Source organism: Triticum aestivum, chromosome 4B (assembly GCF_018294505.1).
Source record: "Triticum aestivum cultivar Chinese Spring chromosome 4B, IWGSC CS RefSeq v2.1, whole genome shotgun sequence".
Lineage (NCBI taxonomy): Eukaryota > Viridiplantae > Streptophyta > Magnoliopsida > Poales > Poaceae > Triticum > Triticum aestivum.
Window position 1 is genome coordinate 95,496,652 of NC_057804.1, and position 15,101 is coordinate 95,511,752.

General features: G+C 46.2%; 1 pseudogene; it reads right to left on the bottom strand.

Annotated features, from left to right (window-relative positions):
- Window positions 1–15,101, bottom strand: part of LOC123091235 (serine carboxypeptidase-like 19) — a 56,437-nt pseudogene that overhangs the window by 11,793 nt on the left and 29,543 nt on the right.

Here is a 15,101-nt window from a genome sequence, read left to right on the forward strand (position 1 = left end):
TGTCTTGACCCGAATGTGTAAGCGTCAGCTCTACTCTCTTAATGCCAGTACTTTGCCAGATCTCGAAGACGTTCCGGTAGTTCGTGACTTTCCGAATGTCTTTCCAGAGGAACTGCTAGGTGTTCCCCCTTACAGGGATGTCGAGTTCGTGATAGATCTTGTCCCGGGAACCGTCCCAATCTCTAGGAGACCTTATAATATGGCACCACTAGAACTAGCTGAACTCAAGAAACAACTCGATGAGTCCTTGAAAAAGGGTTTCATCCATCCTAGTTCTTCTCCATGGGCTTGCCCCGCCCTCTTCGTCAAGAAGAAGGATGGTACGGATCGGATGGTTGTAGATTATCGACCCGTAAATTTGGTCACCATAAAGAACAAGTATCCACTCCCCAGGATCAATGACCTGTATGACCAGCTCACTGGATCCTCAATCTTTTATAAGATGGATTTGAGGTTGGGATACCATCAAATCAAAATCAAGAACGGGGACATTCCCAAAGCAGCCTTTGTTACTCGTTATGGCCAATACGAGTACACCGTCATGTCCTTCGGTTTAACCAATGCCCCAGCCACCTTCTCTCGATTAGTGAACTCGATCTTCATGGAGTACTTGGATAAATTCGTCGTGGTATACCTCAATGATATACTCATCTATTCTAAAAATGAGGAAGAACATGCCAAGCATCCAAGGCTAGTATTGACGAAACTTCGAGAGCATCGCCTTTATGCAAAATTCTCCAAATGTGAATTCTGGTTGCCAGAAGTGACCTACCTAGGCCATGTAATCCCTAGTAAGGGTATTGCTGTCAATCCCAAGCGAGTTCAAGCCTTTCTTAATTGGACTCCACCTGAATCGGTCAAGCAAGTTTGGAGTTTCCTTGGCTTAGCGAGCTACTGCCGCCACTTTGTCGAGAATTTCTCCAATGTTGCTAAACCTCTAACTGAACTCCTCAAGAAAGATAAAAAGTTTGAGTGGACCCCACAGTGCGAGTACAGTTTCCAGGAACTGAAAAGACGCCTGACATCTGCTCCCGTACTGGTACCACCAGATTTCTCCAAGGAATTTGTTATCTATTGCGACACCGCGCGACAAGGACTAGGTTGCATACACATGCAAGATCGCCATGTAATTGCCTATGCTTCACGGCAGTTGCATCCACATGAGGAAAATTATCCTACACATGATCTAGAGCTTGTAGTTGTAGTCCATGCGCTCAAAACCTTGCGACATTACCTCCTTGGTAATCGTTGCAAAATCATCACCGATCACCAAAGTCTAAAATACATATTCACCCAACCGGATTTGAATCTCAGGCAAAGACGTTGGGCTGAGTTGATCACAGATTACGACTTAGGAATAACTTACACCCCGGGAAAAGCCAATGTCATGACTGATGCACTAAGTCGTAAATCTTATTGTAACAACCTGATGTTACAATAAAGTCAACCACTTCTTCATGAGGATTTCCGGAAGCTTAACCTTCATATTGTTCCTCAAGGATTCTTTTCTACCTTGTTGCGAAACCTACCCTTACGGATCATATCATAACCACTCAGCGGTATGACAAGGGGATATCTCGGATCAAGGAGAACATTGCTCGAGGAGTTGCTAAATGTTTCACCGTGAATGATCAAGGTGTCGTATTCTTCGAGAACCGTTTAGTGGTTCCCAAGAAACAATAACTACGGCAATTGATCCTTAAGGAAGCTCATGAATCTCCTCTCACATTTCATCCCGATAGTACAAAAATGTATCAGGACCTACGCCAGAGGTTCTGGTGGACTAGGATGAAGAGAGAAAATGCTCATTATATTGCTAATTGCGATGTCTGTCATCGTGTTAAAGAAGAGCATCAACAGCCTGCTGGCACCCTTCAACCTTTAGCTATTCCTGAACGGAAATGGGATAAGATCGGTATGGATTTCATCACCGGTTTTCCCAGGACCAAGAGAGGGAATAATGCTATCTTCATCGTCATCGATCGTCTTTTCAAAGTAGCCCATTTCCTTCCTGTCCAAGAGACCATAACCGCTAGCCAGCTAGCAAATCTATATATCTCTCGAATAGTGTCTCTTCATGGTGTTCCATTGGAGATTAACTCAGATCGTGGAAGTCTCTTCACCTCTCGATTTTGGGAAAGTTTCCAAAATGCTGTGGGAACTCGTCTCTCCTTTAGCACCGCCTTCCACCCTCAATGAAGTGGTCAAGTAGAACGTGTCAATCAAATTCTGGAAGATATGCTCCGAGCTTCTGTTATCCCATTCGGAATGGATTGGGAGAAATGCCTTCCAGTTGTCAAATTTGCTTATAACAATAGCTATTAATCTAGCTTGTGTAAAGCTCCTTTTGAAGTTCTACATGGACGAAGGTGTAGAACGCCTCTTAACTGGTCAAAAAGTAGGGAAAGACAATTCTTTGGCCCGGATATGATCCAGGAAGCAAAAGAGCAAATTCGCATTGTTCGTGAAAAGTTGAAAACAACCCAATCTCGTCAAAAGAGCCAATATGATCGTAAACATAAAGCCATGATCTTTGAAGTTAACGAGAAGGCTTACCATCGGGTTACTCCTCTGAAGGGAACCCATCGCTTCGGTATCAAAGGCAAATTGGCTCCTCGCTACATTGGACCCTTTCGCATTCTTGCCAAACGAGGAGAAGTTGCCTACCAATTGGAACTACCTCCGCACCTCTCTAGAGTTCATGATGTCTTTCACGTCTCTCAACTCAAGCGTTGCTTTTCGGATCCTATCCGTGGAGTGGACCATGAAACGCTTGATTTCCAAGATAATCTCACATATCGGGAATATCCCGTTCGTATCCTTGATCAAGCTGAACGTACCACTCGACGCCATAACATCAAGTTTCTCAAGGTTCAATGGTCACACCATTCCAAGAAAGAAGCCACTTGGGAAAGGGAGGATCGTCTTCGACTCGATTACCCTACTTTATTTCCGGTGGATCCTAAATCTCGGGACGAGATTTTTCTGAGTGGGGGTGAGTTGTCACAACCCTAGTCAGTGCATGCATTAGAGTGACTGCATCATGTTTACTTTACACAGAGAGTTGAAATGAGGATGGCAGAAACCTCCAACGCCACCTAATCAAACTAGGGTTTACTAAAATATTTTTCAATGAACCTAAAATGCCCTTCTAAAATGTTCGGCATCTTTGCCTTGGTCTAGAACCTCTGACAAAAATGGTGCACAATTTTTTAGGATAACATTAGGTCACTGAACTAAATCATACTCTATTTGCATTTGGGCATTTAAATGCTATATAATATTTTAAATGTCCAAATAATCATGAACTAAAATGTTTGCTATTGGAAATATTCTAAACAGTAGCCATGAGCAGTTTCATGATTTTTGGGTTTGTTCTAGCATTTTAAATAAAGCCACAAAGTTATAGAAAGAAAAGAAAACAGAAATAAAAAGGAAAAGCACTTACCTGGCCACACTTACCTGCCGGCCCATCTGGCCACCCAGAACTGTGCTAGCCCATGGCCAGTTAGCTGACTCCTCTCGCCAGGCAGGCAGAGAGGAGAGCGCCGGCGCGCCCGAGCTCGCCACGCCGTCACCTGCTTGCCACCGAGCTGCTCGACGCGTGGATGAGTTCCCCCTCGTTGCCCTGACCTCCCCGACACCTCACTCCCCCCTGCGCCTCTCTCTTGCTCTCTCCCCACCATGGCCGACACCACCGCAGCCGCACCACCGTCGTAACCACGGCCACTGTCGCCCCCTTGTTGCCTCGCCGTGTCCAGGAGCTCCGCCACCCTCCGCTTCATCGAGCAGACCGAGCCTCGAGCGCTCACTCGCCCCGAAGCCACTGCACCGACCTCGCTCCGTCTCGCGTCGCTGGAGATCCACCTCGCCGTCTCGCTCACTCCAGCTCGTCCCTGACACCACTGCCTAGCTTGCCGTGACCGCTGTGAGCTCTTGCCTCTCCCCCTTCTCTCCGTTCTTGCTGCCGCACACTGTAGAAACCGCACGAGCACACCCGCACGCGCCGCCGCCTAAGCTCGTTGCTGACGAGGCTCCGGCCATGCAACGGCCTCACCAATGTGTCCTTTACAATCACCGCACCGCGTAGGCCTCGTAGGAGCTAGCCCCGTGCCTCCAAGATCATTGCAACGACATGTTCGACATCGCCCAAACTCCGGCAGCCACCAAGCTTGTTGCTGGCGTCATTTCCGGCGACCCCGAGCTCAACCACCACCAGCCCTCGACGCGGCTTGCTCCCAGCTACCCATAGGTGGCCTCCGCCGTCCATTTGGTCACCGGAGTGCGAAATCCGCACCCTCCGTCGCGTCTGGTCGTCGCCGACGGCTAAACACCGGTGAGTTGACCCAGTTTGACCAGGGATTTGACCCCCTGGGTCACTGACATGTGGGCCCTGTCCTTTGGTCAAACCTAGGTTAGCAATTAAACTAACCTTAATTTGTTAGTTAACTAACTATGACACTGACCAGTGGGTCCCACTGGTCAGGTTTGATCTGGACTGCCCAGACGCAGTGCTAACGCAGTAATGCATTTTGTGGATTTATTCTTATTCAGGAAATGCAGAAAATAGTGCTAACTTCTAAAAATCATAGAAATTAATCTCTAACTCCAAATGCAAAGATTTATATATGAAAAGTGATCATAAAAATCCAATCTATTCATCCGTACTGATTTCAGGCATGTTTAAGCAACTTAACCTTACTGTTTAGTGCAAAACATGATAAAGCACTATTTAAGATCACAAAATGAGTTTGGGGGTTGAACCTTTGGTTCAAAATGGCTCAAACCCATCTGGTTGTAGTTGCATTAGCCTAACACACTCATTTTGCCATGTGATATGCATGCATCATATTGTTGCATATTGTCGTGTATTGATTGTGTTACCGGTGTGTTCTCTGTGGTAGGTTCTGTTCCGGACGATTACCGTGAATACCCAACTGAAGGATAGTACCAGTCTACCGATCTGCGAGACAAGAAACCACCATTTGATCATATCAATAAAATCCCATGTTCTCGCTCCTGCTCTCATTTACTGCATTTAAGACAACAACATTTCAAACTGCTGAGTGTTACGGTAGTTGAACCCATTTCCTCTGCATGACCTGTCATTGCCACAGTAACTACATGAAACCCACTAGCATGTGTAGGAGTTGATTGAGCCATGTTTGTGTTTTGTACCTTGCTATGCCTGTGATGCTTAGAGTCGTGTCAGGTCTGGTTCATCTGGATGATGGGCTAGAGTGAAATGATCATGTGGGTGATGAGAGTGAAGTGTTGAACACGATTTGGTAGAGGTATCGATGAGAGGCCACGTAGGAGTACATGGTGGGTTGTTTCATTGGAACCGTTCCTAAGAACTTAGATCTGTATGTGTGATTTAAGATCAGCTACTACCATGCATTGGGATCCTCAATTGACCCTCTTGGCTTATTAACCGCCCTTGTCCTCTTTCCAGGAGTTGCAAGTAGTTTCTGGTGTTTGTAGTATACTGGAGGCCGTGCGCAGCGCTGACCCTCAGGGTGGGCTATGATCCGATAGGTACGTGGCCGGGTATGTCGGGCGCCCGTTTGGTGTCTCGAAACCCTGTACACATCGTTCGGGGTCGTACGTGGAAATCTCGGCCAGACTCCCTGTGGATGGAACCTGAATAGGCGATAAACCTGGACTAGAGACTTGAGTGTTTAGTCAGGCCGTGGCCGACAGCCTCGTTGGGCTTCCGCTTGAAGGCTGCCGAGTACATGACATGTAAATGGCGATAAGTGGTGGAAGCGTGTGTGAAGAAATACACCCCTGCAGGGTTAACATCATCTATTCGAATAGCCGCGTTCGCGGTAAAGGACCACTTGGTTGCCTATACAATTTATAGACAAGTAAATGGAAACTACTAAAAGCCTCAAGACAAGTGTGAGTGTCGTGGATGGCCCTTCCATAGGATGACGGGAGAGGATCCGCGGTAGTGTATTGTTGTGGTGAGTAGTGGACTCGTGTGCACAAAACAATTACAAGTTGGTGTCTCGTAAGATAGTTTAGCCAAGAGTCAAAGCTGGCTTGCTGCAATAACTCCACTACCCCTTAGTTGATAATGTGCATGTATGTAGGATCTGATGTAAGTCTTGCTGAGTACCTTTGTACTCATGTTTGCTTAATTACTGTTGCAGAAGAGAATGCCGCCCCTTTTGATGGGTTTTACGTAGACCTCGACGTTGATGAGTAGCTTGATGCCTAGGTGGTGATCCTGAGCATGTGAAGGACCCTTGTAGATAGTTAGGCTTCCTCAAGCCTTTTTGTTTTCTAGTTGTCTGTACTCAAACAAGTTGCTTTTGCTTGTGCTTGTATGCTTGTATGACTTGAATGTCGGGTCATGTGACCGCTATCTGTATGAATGATATGTATGGCTCTCTAGAGCCTTTTAAATAAAGTATTCGAGTTATAGAGTTTTGTTGTGATGACATGTTGTATTTGCACATATCGAGCATATTGTGTGTATGATTTGAAATGCTTGGTATGTGTGGGATCTGACTACCTAGTTGTTTATCCTTGGTAGCCTCTCTTACCGGGAAATGTCTCCTAGTGCTTACATTGAGCCATGGTAGCTTGCTACTGCTCTGGAACACATAGACTGGCAGACATGTGTCCTTCTTCGTTCCTGTGTTTGTTCCTTCGGAAAATGTCACGGTGTTCCTTTAAGTCCTTGTAGCTTGCTACGACTTGGGTTCATTCGATGTTGATCGACACGTTTATTGCTGGGTCATGTATGCCTGTCCCTGTAAGTTAGCACCACTTTAGGTTCACGACTAGTCATGTCAGTCCGGGTTCTTTGTCATATGGATGCTAGCAACACTATCATATACGTGAACCAAAAGGCGCGAACGGTCCCGGTCCAGATAAGGTGGCACCAGTGGGAATACCGTGCGTGAGGCCGCAAAGTGATATAAGGTGTTACATGCTAGATCGGTGTGACATAGAATCGGGGTCCTGACAGCGTTGGTCAGAGAGAACTTAATGTTTATTTGCTAATTAATAGCACTGCATGCAATGCACTAACCACTGCATGTCATATTTGATAGTCTCAAGTCATTCAAAGCATGCATGTCTAACATCTCTTGTTGATTGATATGTCAAAAAACAAGAAACTAGGTGGGAGTTAATGCACCACGCCTAAGTGTTTTGGTATTATTTGATTTTTGTAAGGTAACTTATATAACGAGACGGAGGGAATATGTCAAAAATCTAGTCAAGACATCGAGGTTGCAGATAGCCAAATTATAACATAAGGAAATGATATGGTGTAAATTTAGAGCACCTTAAAATTAATTAACGGCCTCACTCCAGCTTCAATATCTGAAAACAACATAATAGTGTTCAAGTATGAATAAACTAATACGAGCAATCTTCCCAAAGGACATTAAACGACTCACCAGTGCAACATACCTTCTGAGATCTTCTGTGCGAGAAATGGAATGATCTTTCCACCAGATGAGTCTCCTCCGACGTAGAAAGGATTTGGAAGGTAATCAGGATGCTCGGTGAACCACTGATTAAAAAGATAAACACAAAATTGCAACTAAGCGATCAATTTAACCCCTCAGGCAAATAGTAACAAATTTACATAAAAATTGTCATTTTCTCTAAATCACTTGACCCCTGAAAAAGAAGTTAAGATCTTTAAAATCTCTTAACCAAAGATTGTTGCTGATATGCCTCCTGCCACACGCCATCCATGTCAAATTAAAAGCAAAAGCATCACTACTGATTATGTCTCCTGCCAGTTTTTGATGTTCTAGTCCCGGTTGTCTGCTTCCTCGCATCTCGCCTCGGACGCCGGCAAATGTGAGGCCAACTCCAGCGCACGACCCCAAACGCACATCCATTTTGCCCGAATTCTGTCTGTTTGGGTAGAGCAATAGGGTCGTGTCCGGGCCATTTTTAGGATGTGGTGGCCGTGCGCCCAACGTGCAAACGCATCCCGTCGCATCCCGTCCGCGTACAATTTTCTTTCCAAGCACATATTTTTTGCATCATTAATTTTTGATACATGAAAATACATCACCAAATTTTAACTAGAAAAACAAGACCAAAGAAAACAAAAATCACAAGAATACATTTTAGAAGATAACTAACTTCCATAACTGCTCCCATAAGTTAGATTAGTGCCTTCTCGATGCATTCATTGTTGATCTACGAAGGCTCAATCTTGCGTGCTTTTTTCTTCTTCGAGTGTAAATGAGTAGATGTTGCTTTCTCGCATCTAGTCTCATGTCTAGCATCTATTCTAGCAACAAGTGCACTAGTCCCATCTCTAAACTCTATGCTAACTAAAAGTACACGAGCATCTACTAAAGTGCGCTCTATCAATACATTGATATACTCTTCTTCTTAATACCAAAATTTGCATCCATTCTACACAATAAAATTTTAAGTTGGCACAACTAGTCAAATTCAAGAGCACAACCGAAGCTAAAGTAACACATACCCCATCGGTTGAGCACTTGATGAACACCCATCCGGGATGTTCCAACGTTGTAGACACGCGTCGCAAGACCTTCTTTGGGCAGTCGTTGCACTTAATGAGTGGCAATGGTGCGCCGACGAGCTTTTAGGCTAGCACCAAGCCCGGTCGATCGCCGTTTATGTATCTGTCGGCAGACCGCCAACGGTGTAGATCCGAACTGCTAGAGGCGGTGTCGGGGGTTGGGTGCGACATATGCCAAAGGATGGCTTATCATGGTGGGAGCGAGTAGAACGTCGCCGGTGCCAGGAAACGGGATTAGGCGAAGGCATGCACGCCGGCGAATCTTACCCAGCTTCGGGGCTCTCCGGGGAGATAACACCCCTGCTACTGCTCTGCGGGGTCTCCGCATGATCACTAAGGCGTAGCGACTACAAGGTTGCTCCTAGAGCTGTATTCTGAAGGTAGAAGGAGACAAGGCTAGCCTTCTTCTTCCTATATGAACTAGTCTAAGGCTAAATGGATCCCAACCCTTTGCATGGGTGCCCCGAAGGGTTTATATAGGCCTACCCCCCGGAGATACAATAGTAATCCGGCTGGGCGCGAGTCTGTCACATCCCTAGCTTCTGGTGCTGCCTAGTGTTTACATCTTGCTTGCATCATGTTTAAATTTTGAAACCTGAACTGAGGAAATTGGAAAGCCTCAAGACATTTAAATAAAAGAAGGGCAAAAACCCTAAAATCTCATTCATTGTTTCCAAAATGCTCTTCTTAAATGTTTGATATTTTTGGCAAGGGTTCTGGTCCAAACCAAAAATACTGCACATTTTTAAGGACTTAATTTTGGGACTTTGAATTTAAATCATTAGCTATTTGAATTTGAATTATATTCATATAATTAGAATATAATTTCAAATACCCCTGAGATATTTTATGAGCTTTTGGAAAAGTCCATCTAGCAAAATAAAAATATTCAGAGGAGTTTTTGGCATTGTTTGAATTGTTTTGAATTCAAAACAGTGGCAAAAGATTAAATAAAAAACAGAAAACAGAAAACAATAAAAGAACAGAAACTTACCTGTAAGTTACCTGGCTTACCTGTGCGGCCCAGCACTGCAGCTGGCTGGCCCAGGAGCTGGCCCAGCCCACCACCGCTGCGAGTCACCACCAACCTCTCGCCAGAAGGACGAGAGGCGCGTGGCCGCCACGCGCTGGCACGCGTCTGAGCCACCTCCTGTTTCCGCCAACGCTAGGGGCTGTCTGGAGACGCCACGCAACCCCCCCCGACCCCCTCTGGCCTGTCCACTCCTCCTCTCCCCTCCTTTGTCTCTCTCTCACGCAGCCACCAAACGCCATCGCCGCCGCGCTCGCTGCCACCGCGGCCACAACCACCCCCTCGCCCCTCTGACGTGCCCATGAGCTCCGCCTCCATCGTCTACGCCTCCTCGATGACTCATGCGACGCTGGACGCCCCAACGCATCGTCCCCGACCTCTTCTTCAACCTCGGGATGCCGAGATCGCCACCGCCGTGCCGTCTGCTCCGAGCCTCCCCCGAGCCCACATCGACGCCTCTGCAACCACCGTGAGCTCCCGGGCCGGAACCCCCTCTCCCCGAGCTCGATTACGCCTCTAGTCGTCGCCCCGCGAGCATCGAGTTCCGGCCATCGCCATGGCCGGCGAGCCTCGCGCTCCCGAGCTTTTCCGCTCGTCTCCGTAGCACCGGCGTGCTCTCTAGGTCCCTAGGAAGCCGTTGAGGCTCTTGGTTGGCCTCCCCGTGCACCGCAGCGACGCCTGCCTCGTGTCGTGGCTTCGGCAGCCGCTCGGCTCAACGCCGTCGCCAACTCCGGCGACCCCGCGCCCCCCTGCTGCCTCCGTTGGATGCGCTGGAGTAAGGGCTACCTCCAAGTGCCCTTAGCACATCGGACCTCTGCCGGAGCAGCGCCTCCGGCGAGCTTCCACCGCGGTTTTGGTCGCCGCCGGCCAACTTTGGCGGGCTAACGTGGTGCCGGTTAGTTAGTGCTAATGACCACTATAAGCACCCCCATGAGCCACTGCCATGTGGGCCCCTGCACTTAATTAGGTTAGTATAATTTTTCTGTTAAATTAGTGTTAATGCCATGGACCCCACGTGTCAGCTTTGACTCTAGCCCAGTCATCCTTGACCGGTCCCACCTGTCATTCACTCAAGCCAGCCCCGAGTCACTGACCAGTGGGCCCCACATGTCAGTTTGAACTCGACCGGCTCCTGTTAACCGCTGACATCACAGTGATGTCATGCTGACGCAATAAGTCATTTTCTGGATTTGTTTTATTTCTAAATAACCAGGAAAATCCAGAAAATGATTAAACTTCTAAAAATCATAGAAATTAATCTATAGCTCCAAATGAAATAATTTATATATGAAAAATTATCAGAAAAAATCCAATCTATCCATCTGTACCATTTTCATGCATGTTAGAACAACTTATGACTACTTTTTAGGACAATTCAATTAAAAGGCATTTAAATAACCACATGTGGAGTTTGAATTTAAATCTTGGGTTCAAACCAACTTCATTTAATCTGGTTTTAGTTGCATTAGCACCAACCACAGCATATTGCCATGTCACATTCATGCATCATATTGTTGCATTGCATTGATTGTGTTTCTTCTTTGTTTGTCGGTGCTTGTCCCCTCTCAGTAGACGTGTACCGACGATGTGATCGATGACACCGATGAAGAACTATATTATCTTCAGAAGTGCCAGGTAAGCAAAACCCCCTTGTTCATTCCGATACAATCCTACTCTCTCGCTCCTGCTCTCTTTTACTGCATTAGGACAACACCGATTCATCTGTTACTTGATGCGGTAGCTGAACCCCTTTATCCTTTGCATGACCTGTCATTGCCACAGTAAATAGATGAAACCCACTAGCATGAGTAGGAGTTGTTTGAGCCCGGTTGTGCCTACTCATTCATGCTTGTTTGTCATGCCTGCTACTGCTTAGAGTTGAGTCAGGTCTGATACATCGGGGATGAATCAGAGGCGTGTGAACATGTCCTACTGTTGAGAGCTAAGTGTGTGAACATGATTTGGTAAAGGTAGCGGTGAGAGGCCATGTAGGAGTACATGGTGGGTTGTCTCATTGCAGCCGTCCTCAGGAACTGAGTTCTGTGTTTGTGATCCATGAACAGTTACTACCACACATTGGGATCCTTAATTGACTCTCTTGACTTATTAATCAACATGATCTCTGTCCAGGAGTTGCAACTAGTTTCTGGTGTTTGTAGGTAGTGTTAGTAGTCTACCAAGTGGCACCCGGTACAGGTGGGCTTGGGACAGACTAGGCACAGTGGCACGGTGTACCAAGCGTAGATCTACCCGTTGAGGTGGGCTTGGGAACCCTGCACACATCGTTTGGGGCCGTGCGCGACACCCCGGCCAGATCTCCTTGCGGATGGAACCCGAATAGGCGATAAACCTAGACGAGAGACTTGTGTGGTTAGTCAGGTCGTGGCCGACGCCCTCGCTTGGCTTCCGCTTGAAGGTTGTCGAGTACATGTCGTGTAAACGGCGGTAAGTGGTGAGAGCGTGTGTGAAGAAGTACACCCCAGCAGGGTTAACATCATCTATTCAAATAGCCATGTCCGTGGTAAAGGACTTTTGGGTTGCTTGTACAGTTCATAGATAACTTGAAGTGGATACTCTAAAATACGCAAGATAAGCGTGAGTGCTATGGATGGCGTTCTCGTAGGGAGACGGGAGCGGATCCATAGTGGTGTATTGATATGGTGAATATGTGGACTCGTGTGCGTCACCTCAAAAGAGTTACTTGCAGTCGTAGTTCAGGTTAGCCACCGAGTCAAAGCTGGCTTGCTGCAGTTAAACCCCACCACTCCCTTTGTTGATACTGATGCATATGTAGTTAGTTCTGATGTAAGTCTTGCTGGGTACATTTGTACTCACGTTGCTTAATTTATGTTTTTGCAGAGAGACTTCATTCTCGCTAGTAGTTCTGCATGGACTTCGATGTTTAGCTTGTTACCTCAGCTACGATCTTGTGCCCTCGGCAGGATCTGGTAGATAGTCAGGCTTCTCAGCCCTTTTCTTTTGTAGATGTCTGTACTCAGACATATTAAGCTTCCGCTTGTGCTTGACTTGTTTGCTCTGAATGTTGGGTCGTGAGACCCATGTATGTAATATCTCGCTCCTCGGAGCCTAATGAATAAAATACTTGAGTTGTAGAGTCATGTTGTGATGCCATGTTGTATTTGCACATATCGAGCATATTGTGTGTATGTTATTGAAATGCTTGGTATGTATGAGATCTGACTATCTAGTTGTTTATCCTTAGTAGCCCCTCTTACTGGGAAATGTCTCCTGGTGTTTCCACTGAGCCATGGTAGCTTGCTACTGCTCCGGAACACTTAGGCTGGCCGGCATGTGTCATTCTTCGTTCATGTGTCTGTCCCCTCGGGGAAATGTCACGCGATGAATTCCGGAGTCCTGTTAGCCCGCTACAGCCCGGTTCACCGAAGTCCTGCTAGCCCAGTGCTACAGCCTGGATTCACTCGCTGATGACCGACACGTTTGTTGTTGGGTCATGTATGCCTGTCCCTGTAAGTTAGTGCCACTTTGGGTTCACGACTAGCCATGTCAGCCCGGGTTTTTTGTCATATGGATGCTAGCAGCACTATCATATATGTGAGCCAAAAGGCGCAAACGGTCCCGGGCCAGGTAAGGTGGCACCCGTGGGAATACCGTGCGTGAGGCCGCAAAATGATATGATGTGTTACATGCTAGATCGGTGTGACTTAGGATCGGGGTCCTGACAGCTTTGGTATCAGAGCTTGACTGCCTGTAGGATTACCAAGCCAAACTGGTCGAAGTTGAGTCTAGAAATTCTTTAGTTATATAAGGGAATTGATTATGGGTTGGAACGTAAGACTCTTTTTACTCCTTATCCTTTATGCCTTCTGATCTGAGTCATCTTATCTTTCCTACGGGGTTAAGGAACTAGACTTTCTTTTCTTTCTATCAGGATCACGTGTTACTAATCCGTAGACTCATAAGATTGGTGGATTTAAGGCTCAGTTCAGTTCCTACTACTTCCGTGTGTTCATAGTTGGTCTCGGAACCTTGCTTTTGTGATGATCGAGTGGTTATGCCACCATTTTGTAGGATGTCTCAAATCATTTTGAGCATTTACAGTCGTTATGCTGTCCGAGTCATCCCAGGTTTCAGATAGTCTGATGCGTTTGCAAAATTCTTTCTTCCCGTTTCGATGTCTCTTTGGGCCAGATTAATCACACTAATTGCTGAGTTGAGGTATTCTATTGCCTCGACATATATGTTGGAGTTCTTATTATGACCCTAGGTGTCTTAGGGGATCACCTAGTAATCTAGCCACGTTTTGTATTCCCAGTGTGATGATTATGGCCATCATTCTCGAAAGCATCCCGTGATGCAATTTAGTTAGTAGGTATTCTACTCTTGGGTCTTGAACCCGAAACTCACCCTACTCACTTCATGTTGATAGTGTTTGCTCGTTCCTTTAGGTTATTAGTAACCTTTGTGATAGTCCTCGAGGCTCGTGGTATTTCCTTCTTCCAAATACTATGAACCACTTATGGCAGAAGTTCTTTGAACCAAGGTTCACCACCAGAGTACTCCTGATGAGTTCTCGATTCTATGTTGTCACTCTGCCAGATCTACCTTTCTGCATGGGTTATCCGGGAGAATTATGTTGAACTTGTTCGACATACTAACCTATGTATCCACAACTCAGAAAGATATGTGTTCCTTTGAATTGTCCCTCTTCAGTCGTATTCCGACCCCCGTCTATCAATTGATAGTCAAGAGTATGCGTGCATTCGTTCATCGATGCCTATTATTCTTGTGGTCCGTCAAGCCATTCTATCCCGGAATGACTAGGAGAAACAAACTCCAGTACCTCATCCACATCCAGGATTGGGTCAAAGTAGTTGTACCTCGCAGATCAAAATGCCGACCCAGCTTTTGTTCTATTCTACCTTGTAGTGTTACCATCTTTATATCGAGAATGCCATGGGAATTGCACACCATCCTATGAACTCTGGATACAGTGATACTCTCTCCATCATTATTCATTTCTCGGTCCCCATGTTGTTGCAACCGGAACACCGACAAGTGAATCATGATGTATGAAATCTATATTCCTAGCAACCATGTTGAATAGTGATTAATGGACGATAATCTCATTCTTAGTGTGTTGGTTATGGAATCATCATTCTAAGATTGATCGTGCTACCTAGTCCATTCTTCTGGTGCACTCCTAGATCGATGAGTTAGGATTATTTCAAATCTTCGCTCTATTGATCATATCGTCTTGCCCTGAAAAGCAAGACTGCTCTCAAGCTTAATAGCATATCGGTGGTTCGTGATTCTCCGAATATCTTCTCGGAAGTATCACCAGGTTGTCACCTGACCGCTATGTTGAGTTCGTGATCAAGTTGTTTCCTTGTAGCCACCCCTTCTCCAAGAACCTGTGTTGGATACCCCTGAGCTAGTTGATTAAGCTGAACAACAACTTGGAGAGTTGGAAGATAAAAGCTTGCCTAGCTTAGGTCATCACTAGGGGATATCCTTGTGTGTGTGTGTGTTGAAGAGAGATGATATCTTCATCGATTG